General features: G+C 38.5%; 1 protein-coding gene and 1 long non-coding RNA gene across 2 annotated transcripts in view; one reads left to right on the top strand and one right to left on the bottom strand.

Annotated features, from left to right (window-relative positions):
* LOC5568281 (leishmanolysin-like peptidase) overlaps nt 1-24,113 on the top strand; it is a 169,536-nt gene that overhangs the window by 100,395 nt on the left and 45,028 nt on the right.
* On the bottom strand, nt 892-2,258 carry LOC110679129. The gene is made up of 2 exons (XR_002502240.1): nt 1,345-2,258; nt 892-1,229 (listed from the first exon to the last, which is right to left on the bottom strand). It is a non-coding gene; the product is annotated as an uncharacterized LOC110679129 (long non-coding RNA).

Raw genomic sequence — 24,113 nt, 5'->3', positions numbered from 1 at the left:
CGATATATCGCAATATCATTTGATGTATTTGAAGAGCGCAAAATTATTGTATCGCTTAGTTACCTAACGTTGAATTTCCAATGATTCGCAAACAGTTCTTTGAACCCTCAATATTACCGACATTTTGATCGATGTTCGGGAGTGAACTGCCCACCCTGCTACGTCTAGATGTTACGGCCTTATGAGTGACTGGTTCACACACAATCATAGGTACAAATTGTAAACTCTCTATTTCAAAATATGAGCGAGAAAGAGCAAGGCATGTTTACTAGGATTTCAGTTAAAATATACTCCATTTGTAGACTTCAGGCAGTCGCAGTTAAGCTACCGGTCGCACTAGGATGGAACCGTTTTTAAAACCCAATATGTAATCTATAATAATAACTTGTTCTGTAAATATATCCGGTTAACGTCAAACTAATAAATGTGAGTTTGTGCTATGTGCTAATTGTTGTGTTCTTGTGGCCAATTGGGAAAGATGGAGGCTCAGATCATGCCATGGATACCCCCCCCCCCCCCTTTCGTTAAGGGATTGTAACTACTAGACAACCCATTCGTGTTGGAGTAATGGCAAACTGTTTAAGTTATCGAAGGCCTACAACGACGTTACCCCAACATTTGGTCCTTCGAACCGGATGTGTAATAAAAAAAAAAAAAAAAAAAAAAAAAAAGAAAAAAAAATCAAATGTTGGGGGAGAGTCCTTGGGATTGCCGTTGCTTGGACTGGACTGTATGTTGGGCCGTCAATCCCCCAACACGAATGGGGTTAGGTGATCGTAAGAGATTGGGAAGACTTTGTTTTGATTCCTTAGAAGTCATGGTTCCGATCCGTAGATTCCAGAGTTTCGGGTCATATTTCTTAGGTTCTCGTAATTCATACGCGACATCCGATTCATTACATAGATTTGACGAAAACTATACACATATCTACATTTATTTGTAACCGAAACATATCTACAGGACGCTTAAACTAACATGTTAAAATATTCTATGGGATAGGCACCCGTTTGAACCAAAGAACTGATCATTACTGCTCGCTTATATAAAAGGATAGAAAAATACAGTTTTTAATTGCCGATGCTGAAATGAGAGAATAGCGAAGGCTCCCGCTCATCAAACGATTTCAGGGATGTAGTTCAGGGTGAGCCACGTTACTCCCGAACATCCTCACCCACCCAGAAACTGTTCCAGTTTATGAATTGTATATAATATTCCTTGCGTATCCATTCCTAAAATGTAGCCGTCGTGTGCCCGATTTGCATGGAATGGAAGTTCATTTGCGTAATAGATGAATCCTATCTTGCCATAGATGAGATATCGGTGTAGTTTTCCTGCTTCGCCTACCTTTGTATATATTTCCAAATATCGTTGTTCTTGTTGAAAACAAACTCCGCATGTATGGTTTGTTGATGTCCAAAGAACTCATCCCAGAGTGGTGCAAGTGTAGATAGGCGTTGGAGAGGAAATTCAAGTTAGAAGAGTAGGAATTGCCCGTGCTTCGGCCAAACATATACGTATGTAGTACTGACCTGCGAAACCGTATCATGCTGCTACCTCTCCATACCATAACCAACCGTTGGTAGTTGCTCATGTGGAAGTGACGAATTTAGGAAAGTGTTGGGTAGAGCAGATCAAACAACTCTCACCCACCATTGAAGTGTTATCTACCACCATCCGCGCCGATTCTCCGTGGTTTCCGTATTACGATCCAATATCGCTTTAGGGTTTGTTTAAATTTCTCGTTGTACTATCGATTTGCCGTGTGTTGTCGTATTACTGAAGGTGTAGTGGATCCGTGTGAGTAATAAGCTTGGAAACCTGCAATCCATTGGTGAACGGTTAGTACACCGTGCGCCGTCGCGAGTAAGGTTTCCTTCGCTGGGTTGAATTAATCCGTAGTTTGGTAAATCAGATTTCGCCAATCACTATAGTCAAGTGCCATTGTGAACCAAAGTGAGTCATCACCGTTGATGCCTCGGAAGCCAATTTGCGAACACCCCTTGTATTTGCTTCGGATCAGTATGGATTTGCTGCACCGTGCAACATACGAGTCCCAGTGACACGCATCCAGGAAAATGTGGAACACTCGTTGTGTCCGGATAGCGAAGACATTTGGTAGTCTATCGCCAAGCCATAGTCTCCGTCCGTGGAAACTTGTTCGAATTTATTTGAACACATCCAGTATCCAAAGATGGGTTTGGACGCCCCCAGCATCCATCCAATGTACCTGAACTTCCTAATGTTCAAGCATCCAATAGGTAAGAGGACACCCACGTGTCGGTTGGAATGATATTTGAACATCCCTGATGCCCAAAATCATAGTTTCGGTGTGCTCAGATGCCCCTAGCATCTGAGATCGTGTAATCCTTAGTGCCAAGTAGGTGATAGTGTTCAATAGCAAACCTTAATACAACGATATATCTGCACAAACCATAAAGCCTCTCAATGGTCAAAAGCGTTACCAATATCCATTGCTTGTATTGGGTTATTTTACTTGTATTGTGTGAGCAGATCCATACCTTCGCTTACACTTCTGGTGTCGAGTGTTCCATTTGTATTTTGCATTTTTCGGTTGGAACTCGGAGAAGAAACAAGTAGTCTCTTAGTAGAGCGTGAGTGACCACGTGGTTGCGATTCGTCTTCTTGAGAATCAACAAATTGCTTGGAAGGTAAACACCGAATACATGATGGATCAGGATTTGGAACGTAGTTGTATATCGTGATCGATGATCAGTGCTGTCTTGAATCCGTTCGCGCTGTAGTTGTAAAACTTGACTAATGTGGTGACATTCTCCGCGTAGTGTTGTGATGATGGTACATGGTAATCGAAGAGGATGAAATTCCAATTAAAATGTGCATGTCTGTATGCTTCGGTAGACATATACTGAATCACTAACCTGGGAAACCATAAACGTTGCTGCCTCTTCAATCCACTGTACATTCCATGTTGCCTCGTGCTAAGTGTTGGTAAGATTTGTATGTGAGAATGCATTACGTTGCCGTATCATAGAGTCCAGTTCATGAGTTCCGATTTCGATGGTGTGGTTTGCAAACAATCCGGACAAGCTTGCAATTCCGATGATTCCGTAGGGTGTGGTGGATTCCAGTCCACCAAATGACGTCAATATGATGCTCACAAGTAAGTTGTTTGAAAGGAGATTGAAGATCGGTGTTAGCATACGAAAAGATATAGCTTCGGCCAGACACACACTAAGTGTTAATAGTTACCTGTGAAAACAGCAGGCTCAGCGGACTTAGTGTTGTCATTCCATTTGAGAAGTTGATGATTCTGGGTCCGAAGTATGACATGCTAGCTTCGATGTAGCTGTTAAGATCCAAGCTCTCAAGATCCATAGTAGCCATAGCCCCAATGGCGCGTAATTCTCTGAGTAATGATGGCTGTCTCATGAATGACCAATTGTTTCTGTCAGTTTGATGATGGCGTCCTACCATCCGTCCTGGCCTATTAATACCTTGCCTAGTACGTCGTGATTCGATCCGGTTCGAAGGACCAAATGTTGGGGGAGAGTCCTTGGGATTGCCGTTGCTTGGACTGGACTGTATGTTGGGCCGTCAATCCCCCAACACGAATGGGGTTAGGTGATCGTAAGAGATTGGGAAGACTTTGTTTTGATTCCTTAGAAGTCATGGTTCCGATCCGTAGATTCCAGAGTTTCGGGTCATATTTCTTAGGTTCTCGTAATTCATACGCGACATCCGATTCATTACATAGATTTGACGAAAACTATACACATATCTACATTTATTTGTAACCGAAACATATCTACAGGACGCTTAAACTAACATGTTAAAATATTCTATGGGATAGGCACCCGTTTGAACCAAAGAACTGATCATTACTGCTCGCTTATATAAAAGGATAGAAAAATACAGTTTTTAATTGCCGATGCTGAAATGAGAGAATAGCGAAGGCTCCCGCTCATCAAACGATTTCAGGGATGTAGTTCAGGGTGAGCCACGTTACTCCCGAACAACATGAATATCTTCTTTTGTTGTATAACAATTAGTATGTGAATTGCTTTCAATTATTTAAAAATCAATTGTTTTAGGAGAAAGAAAATTGTTTTCCAATTATTGGATTACGATCTATCGGAAGGAAATACCGATACAACCGATATATTGAATAGGAAATATCGATACCAAAATATCGAATTTCGAAAACAAAATATCGATATTCCAATATATCGGATTACAGGGTTGCCACATTAAAATCTGTATATTGTCTTTGAATTATCTGTATTTCTGTATCCTGGAGCAAAATATCTGTATTTTAAATCTGTATCCCTGAAAATTGAAATAGTAATAAGAATTTTACAACGAATTCAAAGAAATACCAATCAATTGTAACTACAATACAAAATTGTCATATCTCAGTTTAAGTTTTAAGGTTTTTAAATTTAACTATTATCATTTTTGCTCAAAAATCTGTATAAATCTGTATAGTTTCAGCGAAATTCTGTATACAGAATCTGTATATCTGTATTTTTCCCAAAAATCTGTAATCTGTATATACAGATTCTTGGTCACAAAATATTCAAGGAAATCTGTAAAATACAGATAAATCTGTATATGTGGCAACCCTATATCGGAAGTATCGGAACGTCTCTAGAATGAACCACGAGCTCGCTCAACTCTACGGCGAACTCACTAGTCAGAAGGTGGCTAAAGCTAGATATCATGGACGGGTCATGTTGCAAGAATGCCGGAGCGCAACACTGCTAAGATGGTGAATAACCATAACCATTGGTTATGTTTTGGGTGTGATTTGGTGCCGAACATTGTGGCATGAAATTGTTGATTCAGTGGTATTTGTTGTATGCATTCAGTGTGTATTAGATGTTGAATAAATAAATTAATTAATTCTTTGAGAATTTATCCATGATTTCTCTCAGGATTCCTCCAGGGACTATTCTAGGAAATCTATTAAGTACCCTTCCATGATCCCCTCAATAAATTCGACAATCGATTTCTCATTAGGTTCCCTCGAAAATTTCTTTAGCATTTAATCCAGGGTTTACTTCTGCTGATTTTCGAAACATTTCTCTGGTAAATTCTCAAGTAAAATCTTCATGTCTTGTTCAAAAGTTAATTACAAATTAATTCGGGTAATATCTCAAGTAAAATCTTCATGTATTGTTCACAAGTTAGCTACAAATTTCATACAATTATTTCTGTTATTCCTCCGATCGTTGTTCAGGAATTTCTCCAATAATTTCTTAAAAAAATCTTTAACTTTCCGATTCAATTGAAATAATTTCTGGATAATTTTTTTTGAGACTTCGTTGGGAAATCCCTCAAAGTAATTCCTAAAGGAATTCTTAGACAATTTTTAGGGGAAAATTAAAAAAAAAAGTTCGAACGACCATTCTGGAAGAAATCTCCAGGACAGGAGATCCTGAAAAAATCGTGGTCGAGTTCTTAAAGATGATGAGATACAGCCATTCCATGAAAAATCGATCTAGTGGGTCACCGAGTTCCGTGAAAACTTGCTATTTTGTTCCTTATCCGAAATAAGGATACACGTGTTTTTGGATTTTTTTTTGATTATGGTGACCATTTCCGAAATAGGGTGACCAGAAAAAACGCGACTTTGAAAAAAAAATCTTATGCGCTGAGACCTACAGTGTGTGCCAATTAAAAATGACTGATTTTTTATTTTCAAAAAATATATCTCAAAAACTAAAAAACATACATCGCTGAAAATTTGACAGTGAACGAAAAATTGTCTGAACATTCAGCAATAGCCCCTTTGGTCCCGAGGCCTTCAAAACACGAAAAAACGGAAATTCTAGATATTTTTTCAATGTAAAAAAAAAACAAATTTTGTGAAATTTTATATTTTTCTTGAAAAGTAAATTTTTTTAGCTTTTATATTGTCTAAGAAAATTGAAAATCGGTCAAGCGGTTCAAACGTTATAATCAAAAAAAAAAAAAAAAATTTTTTGTAAGGTCTCGATTTTTCTGGTCACCCTATTTCGGAAATGGTCAGCTCAATCAAAAAATCTAAAAACACGTGTATCCTTATTGCGGATAAGGAACAAAATAGCAAATTTTCACGGAATTCGGTGACTTACTAGATCGGGTTTTCATGGAATGGCTGTATATGGATATATGACATATATGGATATAGGACATATGACTTTCCAATGAATCTGTCACGCCAATCAGTCATGAAACGGCCTACTTTCCTGCACTGAAGTATGCAGTGCGGGAATTGTCATTATGCAACTGAAACCAGTGCTGTAATGATTCATTACGCAACTGTTTTGAGTTACGTAATGAATCATTACACAACATTTTTTCATAAATTATAAAATGATGGTGAATGCATTCCGATATGATTTCTGATACCCTCAAGTGGTCCTCTATGAAATTGCAAAAAAATGTTGTACGTAACTCGTTGCAGAACTCGATTTTTACAGCACTCGTCGTAATTACACTAAAGCTTTTTTTTTTTTACACGGTTTTTTTGCACGTTTTTTTTTTACACGCCTTTCGGAATTTACACGGTACTTTTTTTGCACGGGATTCGGAATTATCACGGTTTTTTTTACTTGTTTACACGGATTTCGGAATTAACACGGCATTTTTTCTTATTTACACGGATTTCAGAATTAACACGGTACTTTTTCCACGGATTCCAAAATTAACACGGTTTATTTTTACACAAATTACGGTATTAGCACGTTTTTTTTGCGCGCAATTTTTTTGCACGGCACGGGGAACCGTGTAAAAAAAGACCTTAGTGTATCCTACTCGGCAAGCCTCGTAGGATAAATTTACGACTCGAGCTGTAAAAATCATCATTCGGCAACTTGTTCCGTAAATTACTAAATCAGTATCTGCTTTTGAAGTGCAATCATATACTATATGTGTTAACCTAGTATTGCTGTTTGCGTTTGACGTGCAAATCCAGTCTAACTGAGCTTCAAATGCGGTAACACAAAGTAACCAAAGGATACTTAGCAACCATCATGCATATCACCGCCAACCTAGCAAAGAAAATCAAATTTTGACTTCGCCTTCCTTGTTGAAAATCTTAACGCATTTGGTGTTCCCGCATTTGATATTTGCATTTCAAACGCACACAGCAATATCACATCCTAAAATTTTCATCTAATTTAGAATTCCTGACTAATACAATTTTTCATATACAGGGGATAGGCAAAATGATTGAGATAGGCAAAATTTTGCCCAAATTCAAATGCTTATAACTTTATGAAAAATGGATGAAATTGGATGCATCTGGAAGCAGTTCAGAGGTCATGTCCAAATGTCATTTTTTCTGTCGCTTGTATTTTTGTGCGGTGTAAAGTTAGATAGATGTTTGCAATTTTCCTAGAAACTAGAACTAATAGGAAGTTGAATGCCACCGGACGCATTAAGATTGGTTGGAAATCGTCAGAAATATGACCATTTCCGTAAAACTGGTTCCGGAAAGCATGGTCAGTCATGTTTGTATTTCCAATCATGTAAGTATTATCCGGAGCTACAGGGGATAGGCAAAATGATTGAGATAGGCAAAATTTTGCCCAAATTCAAATGCTTATAACTTTATGAAAAATGGATGAAATTGGATGCATCTGGAAGCAGTCGACGGCAAATTTGGTCCAGTTTTAGGAACTTCCTTGGCCATGTATATTGGCCACTGGACACCGGAGATGTTCCGGATTTTCTGAGGTCATGTCCAAATGTCATTTTTTCTGTCGCTTGTATTTTTGTGCAGTGTAAAGTTAGATAGATGTTTGCAATTTTCCTAGAAACTAGAACTAATAGGAAGTTGAATGCCACCGGACGCATTAAGATTGGTTGGAAATCTTCAGAAATATGACCATGTCCGTAAAACTGGTTCCGGAAAGCATGGTCAGTCATGTTTGTATTTCCAATCATGTAAATATTATCCGGAGCTATATCCAAGTGGACATCAACCTTAAAAATGATGTTTCCTGCAGCGTATTCAGAACCATTAGATGCACAGACCACTCTATAGAAGGTTCCAGGTGCCCTGGGGGAAGTGGTCAATTAGGAACATATCTGGAACCATATCAATATGGGCATCAAACTTCATGATTTTCAAAGGTTATGCTTTCCGAAGCATTTCCAGCACCACCGGCTGCCATGAGCACTGTATAGTAGATTCCAGGTGTCCCGGGGATGTGGCCAATTCAAAACATGCCCGAAAACACATCAATATGGGTAGAAACATCAAGATTTTTGAAGGTGATGCTAATAGAAGTATTTACAGCGCAACTTATTTATATGACCACTGTATAGTAGGTTCCATGGGCCCTGGGGGATGAGGTCATGTTTCGAGTTGGCCACATCTCTAGGAGCCCCTGGAATATACTATAGAGTGATTATTATATCTTGTGGTTCTGAAAATGCTCGCCATTTTCCAAGTCACATGGATCTTACTGTTTATGGTAGAATGTGATTCTAAACAGATGAACGGACATGTTCCGAATTGGCCACATCCCCCGGGGCACCTGGAACCTACTATAAAGTGGTCATGGCAGCCGGTGATGCTGGAAATGCTTCGGAAAGCATAACCTTTGAAAATCATGAAGTTTGATGCCCATATTGATATGGTTCCGGATATGTTCCTAATTGACCACTTCCCCCAGGGCACCTGGAACCTTCTATAGAGTGGTCTGTGCATCTAATGGTTCTGAATACGCTGCAGGAAACATCATTTTTAAGGTTGATGTCCGCTTGGATATAGCTCCGGATAATATTTACATGATTGGAAATGCAAACATGACTGACCATGCTTTCCGGAACCAGTTTTACGGAAATGGTCATATTTCTGAAGATTTCCAACCAATCTTAATGCGTCCGGTGGCATTCAACTTCCTATTAGTTCTAGTTTCTAGGAAAATTGCAAACATCTATCTAACTTTACACCGCACAAAAATACTAGCGACAGAAAAAATGACATTTGGACATGACCTCAGAAAATCCGGAACATCTCCGGTGTCCAGTGGCCAATATGCATGGCCAAGGAAGTTCCTAAAACTGGACCAAATTTGCCGTAGACTACTTCCAGATGCATCCAATTTCATCCATTTTTCATAAAGTTATAAGCATTTGAATTTGGGCAAAATTTTGCCTATCTCAATCATTTTGCCTATCCCCTGTATATCCAAGCGGACACCAACCTTAAAAATGATGTTTCCTGTAGCGTATTCAGAACCATTAGATGCACAGACCACTCTATAGAAGGTTCCAGGTACCCTGGGGGAAGTGGTCAATTAGGAACATATCCGGAACCATATCAATATGGGCATCAAACTTCATGATTTTCAAAGGTTATGCTTTCCGAAGCATTTCCAGCATCACCGGCTGCCATGACCACTTTATAGTAGGTTCTAGGTGCTCCGGGAAATGTGGCCAATTCGGAACATGTCCGTTCATCTGTTTAGAATCACATTCTACCATAACAGTAAGATCCATGTGACTTGGAAAATGGCGAGCATTTTCAGAACCACAAGATGTAATAACCACTCTATAGTAGATTCCAGGGGCTCCTAGAGATGTGGCCAATTCGCAACATGACCTCATCCCCCAGGGCCCATGGAACCTACTATACAGTGGTCATATAAATAAGTTGCGTTGTAGATACTTCTATTAGCATCACCTTCAAAAATCTTGATGTTTTTACCCATATTGATGTGTTTTCGGGCATGTTTTGAATTGGCCACATCCCGGAGCACATGGAATCTACTATACAGTGCTCATGGCAGCCGGTGGTGCTGGAAATGCTTCGGAAAGCATAACCTTTGAAAATCATGAAGTTTGATGCCCATATTGATTTGGTTCCGGATATGTTCCTAATTGACCACTTCCCCCAGGGTACCTGGAACCTTCTATAGAGTGGTCTGTGCATCTAATGGTTCTGAATACGCTGAAAGAAACATCATGTTTAAGGTTGATGACCACTTGGATATAGCTCCGGATAATATTTACATGATTGGAAATACAAACATGACTGACCATGCTTTCCGGAACCAGTTTTACGGAAATGGTCATATTTCTGACGATTTCCAACCAATCTTAATGCGTCCGGTGGCATTCAACTTCCTATTAGTTCTAGTTTCTAGGAAAATTGCAAACATCTATCTAACTTTACACCGCACAAAATACAAGCGACAGAAAAAATGACATTTGGACATGACCTCAGAACTGCTTCCAGATGCATCCAATTTCATCCATTTTTCATAAAGTTATAAGCATTTGAATTTGGGCAAAATTTTGCCTATCTCAATCATTTTGCCTATCCCCTGTACGTCCAGGCCACTCTGGTCACTTGGAGCTGTCTTTACCCATTGTATTATTGCATCTTTATATCGTCTGAAAAAGACCAATGATCGTCTCGATTGTAAACGCAGGTGGACCTCTTCATATCATATTGATTCTGATACAACGTTACTACTTATGATAAGCCTGTTTCACAACTTTTATCATTCTTACTTTATGCCCAGGAAAATCAAAGAAATTTTCGGAAGAATACCTTTAGTTTTTTTTTATTATACCTGGCGTTTTTTTTAGGAAAGCGCTTATCGTATCATTTCATAAAATGTAAATTTCTAATGATTCTTAATGTTGATTAGCTTTTAATATATTTTTTTTACTTTTTCATTTAGAAAAAGTGAAAATTTGCGGCTTGTCGTAATTTATGTTAATCTTCGATACATATGAGTGGCGCTGTTGATCGAAACGATCGGTTACAATGGAAGCAATGAAATTTCATGGCCACCGGTATGATGGCGCTATATAATGAAACTTTCATTTAAAGCCCGGTGCTGTCTGATGTAAATAGACACGGATGTGGGGTTTTGGACGAGGTGCCATGTGGAAAATCATACGAAAAGCGAAACAGCTCAGTTGCATCAATAAGGGAACATTCAGCTTGTTAATGAAGATATCATAAAATCTGTTCGTACCGTATTACTGTTGGAGTGTGCAGGCATAAGCGGTGGTGCACGTGGTAAAATGTTATATGTGTCTCAATTGAAGTAAGTTTAAAGAGTTAGAAAGTGGCGTGCAAATTTATTTGTGTGTGCACACATAGACGAGTACAATCGTGATTATGAACCAAATTTCGGATGTCGACATAATCGGTTTATGTTGAGAAGAGTGGAAGCGAGGTGCCGAAAATGCGAAAATAACTATGAGTTATGGGCCTTCGTTAGCCGAGTGGTTAGCGTCCGCGGCTACAAAGCAAAACCTTGCTGAAGGTCGGTCCAGGATCTTTTCGTAATGGAAATTTCCTTGACTTCCCAGGGCATAGAGTATAATCGTTCCAGCCATACGAATGTGAAAATGGCAACTTATGCAAAGAAAGCTCTCAGTTAATAACAGTGGAAGTGCTTATAAAAACACTACACTGAGTAACCGGCTCTGTCCCAATGGGGACGTTAATACCAAGAAGTAGAAGAACTATGAGTCTTTTAGGGAGATACATATTGTTAATAGGTTTTCAAATTAGCCTAGTGAACAAGGTTTAGAATAGGTTTCTTAGATTTCGTAGACTTTCTATGGTATATCGGAAGTTGACTGCTCGTGCGACTCATCTTGCGTTTTTGCGTACACAGTTAAAAATAATGAAAATTACACGTCATGTAAACTTCATTTATGCAATGTAAACATGACGTCATGTAAATTTAAGTCTGAAATCATGTAAAAATGTGTTATATGTCATGTAACCACTCATAATCCTGCTGCATTACATGACATATAATCGAAGTTTACATGACATATCATGTAAATATCCATGATATTCCGCGCTCCAATTATGTGCATTATATGTCTCAGAAATTTACACGTTTCGTTCGAACTGTGTATGTAATATGTAATATGTAGTATTTTAGTATAATTAGCCCATTGTAAAAGGTTTGGATCATATCTGAGAAGCAGTGCTTATCATGCTTATCACCGCCAACAACGAAAGTAAATTAACCTGTCACAAACGGATCATTTTTTTTCGATCAGTTTGCCTAAAAGCATGGTATCTATTATTGTGTGTAAGCATCTAGTTTTCGACAATATCAAATCACGAAACATTCACGGCGATAAAAAAAATGTATCTTGTCAACATGTTTCACTATGAAAGTACTGCTGTGGATGCGTCCTTTAATGTAAAATGATAGCATTGTAGATTACGGTTATCTATGCCTTACTTGTTGTACTGCAGCATGAAAGGAAGTAACTATATACATTTGTGTTCAGAATGATAGCAGTGAAAGCCGATTTTCATGCAAAGTGCTCAAGGTTGGCATACTGTAACTTTGTTTCTGTATGAGTAATCAGCATGACATTTTGACAGAGAACTACAAATATGTTCAAGTCAACTATCACAAATTACTATTATTTTGAGCAATTTTACCTGGTGCTTAAAAAGTTAACTTTTTTTCTAATTTCGAATTTAATGATAATGAAATTAAGCATTTGTGTCAAACTGTCAAAATTTCATGATGATTACGGAAACATACAGCACGCCAAGTGGCATTTTGAATAAAAATCGACTTATGATTTGATGTCAATTAAATTTTGTGTCTTGCGGTTTTTTTGAATGTTGGTCTGAATATGTGTCCTCTATTTGTACCCACAGTGTACGTTACACGGTGCCCCGACAGAACGTTATCATGCAAAAAAAAAGTCCATCAAATCTGAGTACAGGGCTCGATTCCTGAGGTTATTCTGCACCTCTGGGCCAATTTAAAAAAAAAATCCCTATTAAAAATCTCGAGAATTCTTGATTTGAAGTTTTTGACTAAAAATTTCAATATAAACCATATAAAAATTATGTAAATGCACTGAAAAAACTACAAAAAACGCTTGAAAAGTTCGACAAACTGTTCTCAACAAGAATACAATTATTACCGATATTATAATTAGATATTTTTACAACTGACTTAACTTACCGGTGTGGCCGAGATATGCTTTTTTCATAGTTCACTGGTTTAAGTTTAATTAATTGTTGTTTTCTACGTTAAACCGATTGAAAGGTGAAACAAATAAATTTGCAATAACCAATGTTATTATTTCTAAAAAAAAGGATCTTAGAATAAAAGTAGCACAATAATGGTAAGAAGATAAGGCATGTGATTACTGTTATAGTCGATTAGAGCAAGTATTGAACGTTTGTTTCAGATCTGGAATGATTTGGTTGCTCTGGTACGCTCACGTCAATATCAGAATGAATTAACGTGGATGTATTCCACGGGGCCGCTGATTTATGCAACTTTTTATTCCGCCATTCGCACTATATGACCAGCTCAATGAAGTTTACCTATTTTAATCGCCTAATGGTTTTCGCTCCTGTTTTCAAATAAATGTAGTTAGAGAGCCAAGAATCAGCGTTTTAAGTATACAGGGAAAATTGACAATGATGTTTCATTAGGGCATGCTAGCATTCATCGTTGATCTCATTGCATTACGATGAATGAATGAATGAAAATACTTTTCAGTGTTGTATGATAAAGGATCGCGAGGTGTTCTGGCGAAGTTATTAATGTTAGAATGGATAATATCCATTGGATATATGAAGCCAGATAAGCCTTTCATGAAGATACAGTGTAGAAATGTCAGTTCCCTTTGCAAGTTGCGGGTTCCTAAGTTGGTTACGTAATCCGTAAAAAGAGATATTTGCAGCCAGAACCCGTGTTTTTACTACACGGGAAACATTATTATCGCACGTCGCAAGTGTTCTATGGATCTTCAACAACTTAAACTACACCTCCATCAAGCACTGTCTCAGCGCCAAAACAACTGAACCTGCTTATTTCTCTACATGCAGCCATATACGTTTGGGTACCCGAGCAAAGTCGAATAACAATCGCATAACATAGTGATAACATGATATGTATCATGAATTCAATATGTTATTTTTTTTATCAATAGGAAACTTTTTGTTATCAAGGAATTTTGAGCTGTCAGATCGAGGATGCCATCGACGGGTAAATGATGTCAAATGTATGTTATCATTTATCAAACGTAACATCAATATCATATTGAAATTTACGTCTTAGTTTTCATTTTATTGTACTAAGCTTACTGGTTTAAGCCATGTAAAAAATACTTAATCCACTCCGGTAGGTTAAGTCAGTTGTATACATTTCTAATTATAACAATGGTAACATTTCTATACTTGTTGAGAACAGTTTGGCCAACTTTTTGAGCGTTTATGTGTTTTTTTAATGCTATCGCATAATTTCAATATGCCTTTTATTGATATTTTTAATCAAAAACTTCAAATCAAGATTTCTCGGAATTTCTCCCAGGGATTTTTTTTTAAATTAGCCCAGAGGTGCAGAACAACCTCAGGAATCGAGCCATGTACTCAGATTTGATGGACAATTTTTTGCATAATAACGGTCTGTCGGGGCACCGTGCGTTATCAACTTAAATCAAATAAATAGATGATAAGTTCATAATGGTGTATGCATCCAACGAACTTCTGTTTGCATTTTAAGGCTAAAACTAGGTTTATGACAGAACTAGCGTGGCTGTTGTTTTCTCCGTAAGCTTATCTTATCTATATGTGTAACGTTGCATTTTGTAGTGCGAATAATTTCATTAATAAGCACGTGGATACAAGTGGCACTGTTCTGCAAGATGCACATGAAATATACTGCCACGTATATGCTTAAAAATCGTATTTGTATATGATTGAAAGCTCAGTGCATAAGTTAACAGCTGGGAAAATCCTAATCAGATATGACAGTTCGCTTAGTTTCAGTTCCCATATCGATTAGAGTAGACATTAAACTACAATGTAACATGACTTGCAATGTTCTTCCATGATCAAGTTAGATTTTTGAATATTTCGCGAGATTCAAATCAATATGATTAGAGAAACAAACAAATAGATTGTACCTAGATACGAGTAACTGACACTAAAGAAGACTGCAAGTGGTAGCCGAAATACGCGTCAAAGATAAGCAATTAGGGCGGAATTAAAAGGTATAAGATATTGCAACATTATTTATTGTTTCACTATTGAGATTCTGCTCAAGGGATTCGAATACATTAAAAAGAGTCAATATGATTAGCTGTTTTTGTTTTAGCAAACTTGTCTAGATAATCTATTATGTTATGAAAAAGTTACACCTTCTCACGAAAAAAAAAATATTTCAGATTCTGAAGTGCCACACCAATTCCACTCAGTTTTATGTGAAGCAAACTGAGCGTGAGTATCCTTTATTGTTACCTGATATTTCAGGTCGAAAACAACTGTTGACATATTTAGGCCAGTGTCGACGATCAGTCTGCAGACCGAAAATGTAGCCAAAACATGACTGACATAACAAGTCATTGTACCTACGCAGCATAATATACAGTGAAACCGGTTTAGCTCAGGTTGTACTTAGCGTTGAGCAGCACTTTGGCCTGGTTACGATAACCTTAGTATTTAAAAAGTCGCACATAAGCTCATATACTTCGTTCAAAAATATAGTTTTTTTGATTCAATTCACAGAACCTGTACCTAATCGAGATAACCGTAGTGGCACAGTGATGATTTGCATATTCCAGTTTCATAAGGAAAGCAATGTAGAACTGTGAAGAAGCCACATAATTTTCATTGTGTAAGAACCTAGGACTTAATCGTTAGAAACTTTAATAAAAAAAATACAGTCAATTCTCCCTTACTCGATATCGAGTTAGAGAACCATACTGTTTGCAAGTTTGACGTAAGCGCTATTGACAATTACATCATTCTAACTACATTATTTAGCGTATGTTTGCAAATCATGCGACTCAAAGGTAAAGAGAGCCTGTAGAAGATTTTTTTATACATACTGGTTTAGAAAGTCTGTAGAACTAAGATGGTTATTTTCCTATTAGGAAATTCTAATACCTATTACTCCTCTGCTAATTAGGATTGCAAAATTCTCTTACCTACAGATCAATTTGCGCTATCGATAACAAGTGCTTTAATGACATAACGAATAATATCGGATCAGTGATGCTCTTTTCTCTACTTGATAACACTTTTAAAGATGCCACGGTGAATAATGACCAAGCTGCTGTTGTCTGTCACCGGCAACACGACCAGTTGAAAGCATCTTATTGAGCACCGACAGACACCGACAATGGAGCCTTCGATAGCCTTGTGGTAACGTCCGCGGCTACAAAGCAAAGCCATGCTCAAGATGTCTGGGTTCGAGTTCCAGTCGGTCCAGGATCTTTTCATAATGCAAATTTCCTTAACTTCCCTGGCCATAGAGTATCATCGTGCGTCAGCCACACGATATACGAATGCGAAAATTGCAATTTTGATAAAGAAAGCTCTCAGTTAAAAACTGTGGAAACCAAATGCGCAGTGCTAAGAAGCAGGCTCAAGCCCAGTGGGGACGTAATATCAAGAAGAAGAAGACACCGAGCATGCTCGTCTTCTTCCATGATTCGTCTAGCCTCGTGGTTATCCAGCGATTAACTATTTTCCCTTTCGTTCGGCACTCAACAGCTGTTGGATGGTTTGTTTGCCTTTCATGGTTACATAATTGAATGGTTGTCTCATTTTCGAGTTAGCATCATTTTACAGCTGATTCCCTTTTCTCGTGCTCTTTTGAGCGTCGCAAAGGCACAATCTCGATTCAAGCAATGACAATCGTTGGGCTGATTGTAGATTTTGTAGTGCGATCTTACAAATTCACTTAACTACTTTTATTTGTTTTGATGTTTGGATAGTAGGAAACTCACATGGCATGAAGAGAGATCATTCCAAACATGATGGCATTAGTTAAAAAAAAAACAACAACCAGTTATCAATACCATTAAATCACGAAAATTGTCCGTTGGATGTTATGAATCAAATCAATGTAAAGATGTTGTATGATAATGTGGTCGACGTTAAGTCAGAATGGACCAAGTGACATTTTTCATATTTTGAGAAAAATGGGTTTAAAGTCTAACGCTCTGTAATTTTTGAACTCGTTTATATTTTGGTACAATATTTCTACACATCTTTGTGTTACTTTCAAACAATATAATGTGAAGTGACAATCATGCAAAATCATAATCCAAACCTCTGATAGATCGATTTTTTGATGGATTATGTGTACTTGGTTCACTCTGACTTAACTAAAGACCACCGTTCAGTGAGTTGGTTCACTCTGACTGAACAATTTCTAGGAAAATAACAATCATCTAATGTTTGCATGGCCAAAATAAGTGCATATCTCTAAGATAAACAGATTATCAAGACCCTTCGACACCAGTAACGTATATTCTTCAATAACCCATATCGTCAATACCGAAATCAGTGGCCTTACGATAGCTTGAAAGTTGAGGCTTGGCAGGGTCAGAGCATTGAAGACCAGAAATATTCAAATATGTGTTCAGTCAGAGTGGACCAAGTGAAAATCTTGAGTACCGACCAAAATACACTGGTCCAATAAGCGGGCTTTAGAATATTCCGTACATACACCATAGAACTACCATAAACTTCTATCGGATTCTGAAATTGACTCCAAAAAACGCAATAATCAATCAGTTTATTGCTTTTCAACACTTGGTCCGCTCTGTCTGCGCTGAAATTGTTGCAATTTCTAACCACCCATCCAAATATGGTAAATGGTCAAAAATCAAAAGTATCGAATTAAGTAATATTCATAAATTTGATTTGATGGATAAGTAGAAGAATCATTCAATGTCGAAAAATCTGAGAAATCTCTTGAAATGTTTTTCATTTCCTCGCATTCCTCAGCGCGCTGATCATTTTCGCTGTTATGGTAATAAGCACTTGGTCCACTATGACTGCATACTTTTATCGATTTTTATTGATCATCCAAAGTAAATTTAAAACATATCTCTCGCAGTTTACATCATTCAACAAATCTGATCAAAGTGAAACGGAGGTAAGGTAAATTCGCATCTAATGAGAGAATAATCCAATTTTCCCAAAATTTGTACTTGGTCCCCTCTGACTTAACGCCGACCATGTAATATACCGTAATTATAATTTCGGTTGAAATTAATCATTTTGAACAGGCAGGTTATGTGATTACAAAAACTAAAAAGTAAAAAATAACCAAAGCTTCTATTACAAGTGATATTTTTTTTTTGGTAAAAATAACCTTCAAAATAAAAATTCGATGACAATTATTTCGGGATGAATCATTCGATGAAGTAAAAATCGTTTGTTTCAAAACTACTTAATTTGCTATCTAAAAATGCTTGCAGAATTCTTACCATTTCAAAGCTTATGGACATTCAGGTCAAAGATTTATTTTCATCATAGATAGTTGTTGATTTACCAAGCAACGATTAGGGATAAGAAAAGGAGACCACGAGATTCCGATTTCCTAATGTATATTTCGCACATTAAAAAATTCCTGAAAGAACAGATACATTACTACTACTACTACTATTCCACTCTGGCCCCAAATCCACTTACGTTTAGTTCTTTCGTGTTCTTTTTCCTCCTTTCTTAGTCCCGAAATAATTTAGTTCAATTGAGCACTCAGTTGAATTCCCAGCTCAGCTCCTACTAAGTTTAGATTTTTAATGATTTGGTGCATAATATAATTATTTGTAAACTTACGGTGACTAAAAATAGTGACTTCATACGACCATTTGCTTCGGCTATTATAGTGGTTCAATTCAATTTATCTTTAAGGAAATTTAGGAATTAATTTATATTATTTGATCTACTATAGTTCACTCAGTTACCTTGTAATAATAGATATGGGAATGTTAAATGTAGGTTGCTTCAAATTAATAATAACTATCGAGAACAACAAGATATACACTGTATTATTGTCGAATCATCTAATCTGACGGTCTCAATTCTGATTCTCTACCTATCAGTTAAACGCCAGTACACAGGATCATGGTACTGTTAGGAATGATAGTCTAGATGAGTCGCTCCGACCGAGGGGTCGCAACACTCCCCCCCGCCGGTCCTGGGTTACCGCTTCTTCGCGACGAACATCTAGGACGGCAATTTTCGTTGCGGGTCGCTCATATATTCCGGTCAGAGTTTGTACAGCTAGAGATCGCACATGTCCGTCTTTTGCTTGGTTGACTGAAATGACCCTACCTTTGGGCCAACAATTTCTAGGAAGATCTGGATCAACTACAACCACGACGTCATCCACTTCTACCGGTTTGACCTGAGAGTACCACTTAGTACGTTTAGTCAAGTCCGGCAGATAATCACGAAGCCAACGTTGCCAGAATAAGTCCGCTTCTCTTTGCGACTCTCGCCATGACCGTCGCAGAACCAAGGCTCTGTCATCCAAACGAGTAGCAGGTTTCAGCTCACTAGATGAACCCAAAATGAAATGCGTCAGGATCCTCCACCGGCACGTGCGTCAACGGACGCGAGTTGATGAGGTTCTCAATTTCAGCCAGGGTATTGCGGAGAACTTCGTCAGTTGGGTGTCGCATTGGCAGCATCGCTTGCAAGTTGGCCTTAACCGTTTGGATAAGCCGCTCCCACGTGGAGATGAGGGTGGAAGAAATGTCCATTGAGTATGTTGGGTAGTAATTTCCTGAATGACTTTCTGTTGGTCCATATCCTTCAATGCCTCGATCAGTTCCTTACTAGACGCAATAAAATTAGTTCCCCGATCGCTATATATTTGAAGGGGAACTCCTCGTCTTGCCATGAATGCCCGCAATGCCATAATGCAAGAATCCACACTTAGAGAATTGGAAACTTCCAAATGCACCGCTCTGATGGTCAGACACGTTATTAAGACTCCCCAACGTTTCTCGCTTCGTCTCCCCACTGTGACAATCATGGGCCCAAAATAATCAATCCCGACATACGAGAAAGGTTTAGTATAGGCAGCTAATCTTGATCTTGGGAGATCCGCCATCGGAGGAGGTTTGGGGACTGCTCGCTGGTTTTTACATGTTTGACATTCCAATTTAACTTTCCGGAATAATCTTCTAAGTTGTGGAATCCGGAACACTTGCCGTATTTCGTTTAAAACCGTCTCGGGATTGCGATGATGGTATCGCTTGTGGTAATTCTGTACGACAAGCTTAGATATGTAGTGATCTTTGGGAAGTATTACGGGATTCATGGCATCGGTGCTAGCGTATTCACAGGCGCTTATGCGTCCATGCATTCGCAAGACTTGCAGTTCGTCCAGGAACGGGTTTAAGGTGAAAATCGAACTTGATTTAGGTATGGCCCTACTGGCATCGGAGTTGGTCAAAAGACTAATTTCTTCAGCGAATGATGCACTTTGAGCCTGCCGATATAGAAGACTTGCAGCATATACCAGTTCATCCTTGGAGAATGGTCCTGTATTGCGCTCGTTGGCCGTCATTTTTTGTCGGCTGTTCCCGATAAACCTGATCACTGTGGCGGCCGTACGCAACAAACGATTCCAGTCCGAAAAATTCTCCGCCTTAAACAGCGGTTTTGAGGCCACCTCATGATACAGCAGATTTGCACGAAGTTCTTCCTTTGTTGAGTTGATGCTGAAAGGTTCACATGGCCATACTTCCTTTGATTGCCACAAGAACTCTGGACCCCTGAACCACCTGCTTTGTAGGCTCAAATCGAGTGGACGTCTCAATTTCGTTGCTTCATCAGCCACATTGTCTTTCGTTCCAATCCATCTCCAGCTAGCAATGTCTGTTGTTTCCAATATTTCGCTAACTCGCCAACCCACGAACTGCGTATACTGACGATGATCAGAGCGTAGCCAACATAAAACGTCCCGCGCATCGGTCCAAAAGACTCGTTCATTTATACTAAAAGACAGTGCCTCAGTTATTGTGTTGGCAAGTCTGCTGCCAAGAACAGCACTTTGTAGCTCCAGCCGTGGAATAGAGACGAATTTTAAAAGCGCTACTCGAGACTTTGCTCCGACAATGGCGCATTCTACCGAGTTACCCTGTTGAAACCGTAAGTATACTACCGCTGCGTAGCCCATCTCACTAGCATCTACAAATGTATGTAGCTGAACATTCGTATTAGCTCCAATAGTAGTTAAGGAACGGTAGCAGCGAGGAATGCTGATGTTTTCTAATTGAGGGATAATGCGTAGCCATTGCTCCCATTTCTCATCGAGGTTGTCTGGTATTTCATCATCCCAATTTATAGCGGATCGCCAAATTTCTTGAAAAAGTATTTTGAGGTGGACAAGGACATTGGATAATAAACCCAAGGGATCGAAAATGGACATAAGTGTCCGTAAGACCTCCCTTTTGGTGGGCTTTCGCTCGCCGTTTAAAAGCTCAGAGTCATGTTTCGGCGAGAGTTTGTAGATGAAACTATCTGTGTCCGTACACCACCACATGCCGAGAACCTTTTCCGCAGTAGATGAATCCGACCCAACGTGGAGGCTTTTGCGTTCCGTCTTTTCCTGGTGTAAAGCTTGGAGAACGGTGGATGAATTTGAAATCCAATTCCGAATTTCAAAGCCAGCATTAGCGTGTATTGATCGGACGTCTTCTGCTAACTGGATGGCTTCCTCTTCGCTTTCTACGCTGGCCAACATGTCGTCCACGTAGTGCTGCTTTGTGATGGCTTCGACTGCTCTCGGAAATGTTTCCACAAATTTCTCCGCGTTCAAGTTTTTAATAAACTGAGCACTGCTCGGGGAACAACATGCGCCAAACGTCATTACCTGTGATACGAAGGTACTTGGTGCTTCATCGTCGGGATTATCGTTCCACAGAAATAGTTGACAGTTCTGATCTTCCTTTGCGATTTTTACTCGGAGAAACATTTCTCTTATGTCACCGCTGATTGCAATTTTATACTCGCGAAATCTGTACAGGACATTATTGAGAGGAACTAATTGATCGGGACCCTTTATCAGCATCGAATTCAAAGATACGTTCCCGGTCTTAGCGGCGCAATCCCAGACAATACGCAATTTACCTGGCTTGTTTGTATTGAATACAGGAAAAATAGGGACGTACCAGAAGCGTTGCATCCTCTCCTGCAGTTCCGATTCCGAAAGTTTTCGAATATAACCTTTTTCTTTATACCGTTTTGACTCGAAATCCGGACACTTAAGCACCTGGTTAACTTCAAGCACCATTTTTATAATTTATTACATATTTTTATTTGATTTTCTGTGGTCGATCGTGAAGTTAAATGTTTATTCAATGAAAGGGTGTAATAAAAATAGCGAATTATTATGCAGAAAACGTTTAAATATGCAAAAATATGAGATGTGTCTTGATTCGAAATCCGGACACTATTAATAGGTTGCTTCGAATTCCGGACACTTTTGCTTCGAATTCCGGACACTTCTTTTTGACGAAATATTCACATATTTTTAACAAAATTCAACACACCAACTCTAAATTTCATAATTATGAACAGATTATTATATGTTATCACAAAAGTCTCAAGTCTGAAACAACGCTGAAGCTGCTAGAAAGGTACAGAAAGTTTTGGCAAAATTGCTTCACTCACCTTATGCTTGCGCCTGGATTCACAATGCATCACCCCACCTTTAGTTTGATTAATTGTAACACTCTTGCACCAGACACAAATGTAACACTATTTCTCCTTTATAGTGTTCAAAACTTACTATTCGTTGATTAGCAAGACACGACAGCTCCTGATGATCTGAATTAAGCTTAACTTTCTTCAAATATTCGTGTGCGTCCGGCTTTTGAAGCAGTTAAATGATTTGCTTCTTAATCCGGACACGGAGAATTTATCACATTTAACCATTAATTCGAGCATTTTCGGTTATTTCCACTTCACAGCAATAGGACACAATAGTTGGCTCTTCATTTGAAACGTAAATTGGTACAATAACACTGTTTTCAATTCAATTTGAATTGAATTTCCTTCAACGGTAACTGGAACGTGCATTCTGACAAGGACTGAAATGTGGGGACTATCGAAACGCATTTTGTTTTTTATTTTTATTTTTAACATACTGCAGCCTACAGCGATACATTAACAACTATGACATGCAATTAAAGTTAAAGAACAGAGTTGTACCGTTTTGATTCATATTACGGACACTTAAGGCCTCAGTGAAGTATAACCCAGCTTGGACCATACAAAATAAATCATTCTGTATGATTTTTTAGCGTTATCGAGCGTCGGAAGCCCTTAACTTTCGGATGGTGAGTAAAGAATACTCGTCCGCAACTTGAATAATTTTAAATAAATCAAAACGTGTGGCTTTTTCATGATTCTTATTCCGGACGCTCCCTCACTTTTGCCTCATATTCCGGACGCTTTGATTCGAATTACGGACAGCTCATGATAATCATTAATGGAACAGTCAAATCATCAATTGAAATCGTTCAACCACTTGAGAGACGTCTAAGGTAGTTGGGCATTATAAATTTGCAATGATATTTATGGAAAAAAACCTAATAAAACGAGCCTCGAAAATGAGAACTTTTGGACGGCGAAAATTGAAACATTTCGTGTGAAATGTTTCCCATACAAACGAGAGTGTCCGGAATTTGAAGCTGTCCGTAATATGAATCAAAACGGTAAATGAATAGCATAGAAAAATTTGAATTTATATTATTAAAAATCTAAAAATAGTCATAGTGTCCGGCTTTCGAAGCGTCCGGCAATTCGAAGCAAAACGGTAATCATCGATTTTCTCTCGCAGAGCCAACGCCAGAGCTGGATCCCTTTTCATTCTAGATTCCAAGCAGTGAAATCGACGCAAGGCAACGGGTTTACTGTTTGGTAAACGGAATTGGTCATATTTCCAGAGCAACCGAGTTTCATAATGTCCACTGTCAGTTTTGACTACCTTGTTCAAAATCTCTAGAGCTCTTTGATCTTCGCTAGATAAAAGTGGTTTATCAGGTTTCGTAACAACGTGTCCTTCTAATGAGAGATAGTCTCTTAGTGCTTGTTCCAACAAGTCGTCTTGATGCTCGATGCAAGAACAGGCTTGCACGCCGTGATATGCCAATAGTACCTCATCTTCGTCCGAGCCTCCATGCAAAACCCATCCTAGACGAGTTTTTGTGGCTATTGGTTCATTCAGCTTCCCTTCGCGCCCCTTCAAAGGATAACTGAGATTCGCGTTTTTAACTCCTATCAGTAAACGTGGCTGCGCATTCTGATAAGACTCAACTGGAATTCCTCGTAGATGCTCGTACTGGTTCGCTAGTTCTTGTGCGTC

This window comes from Aedes aegypti, chromosome 1, assembly GCF_002204515.2.
Source record: "Aedes aegypti strain LVP_AGWG chromosome 1, AaegL5.0 Primary Assembly, whole genome shotgun sequence".
In the NCBI taxonomy this organism is placed as follows: Eukaryota; Metazoa; Arthropoda; class Insecta; order Diptera; family Culicidae; genus Aedes; species Aedes aegypti.
The sequence above is the reverse complement of the archived record's forward strand: the minus strand, read 5'-3'. Positions and strand labels throughout refer to the sequence as shown.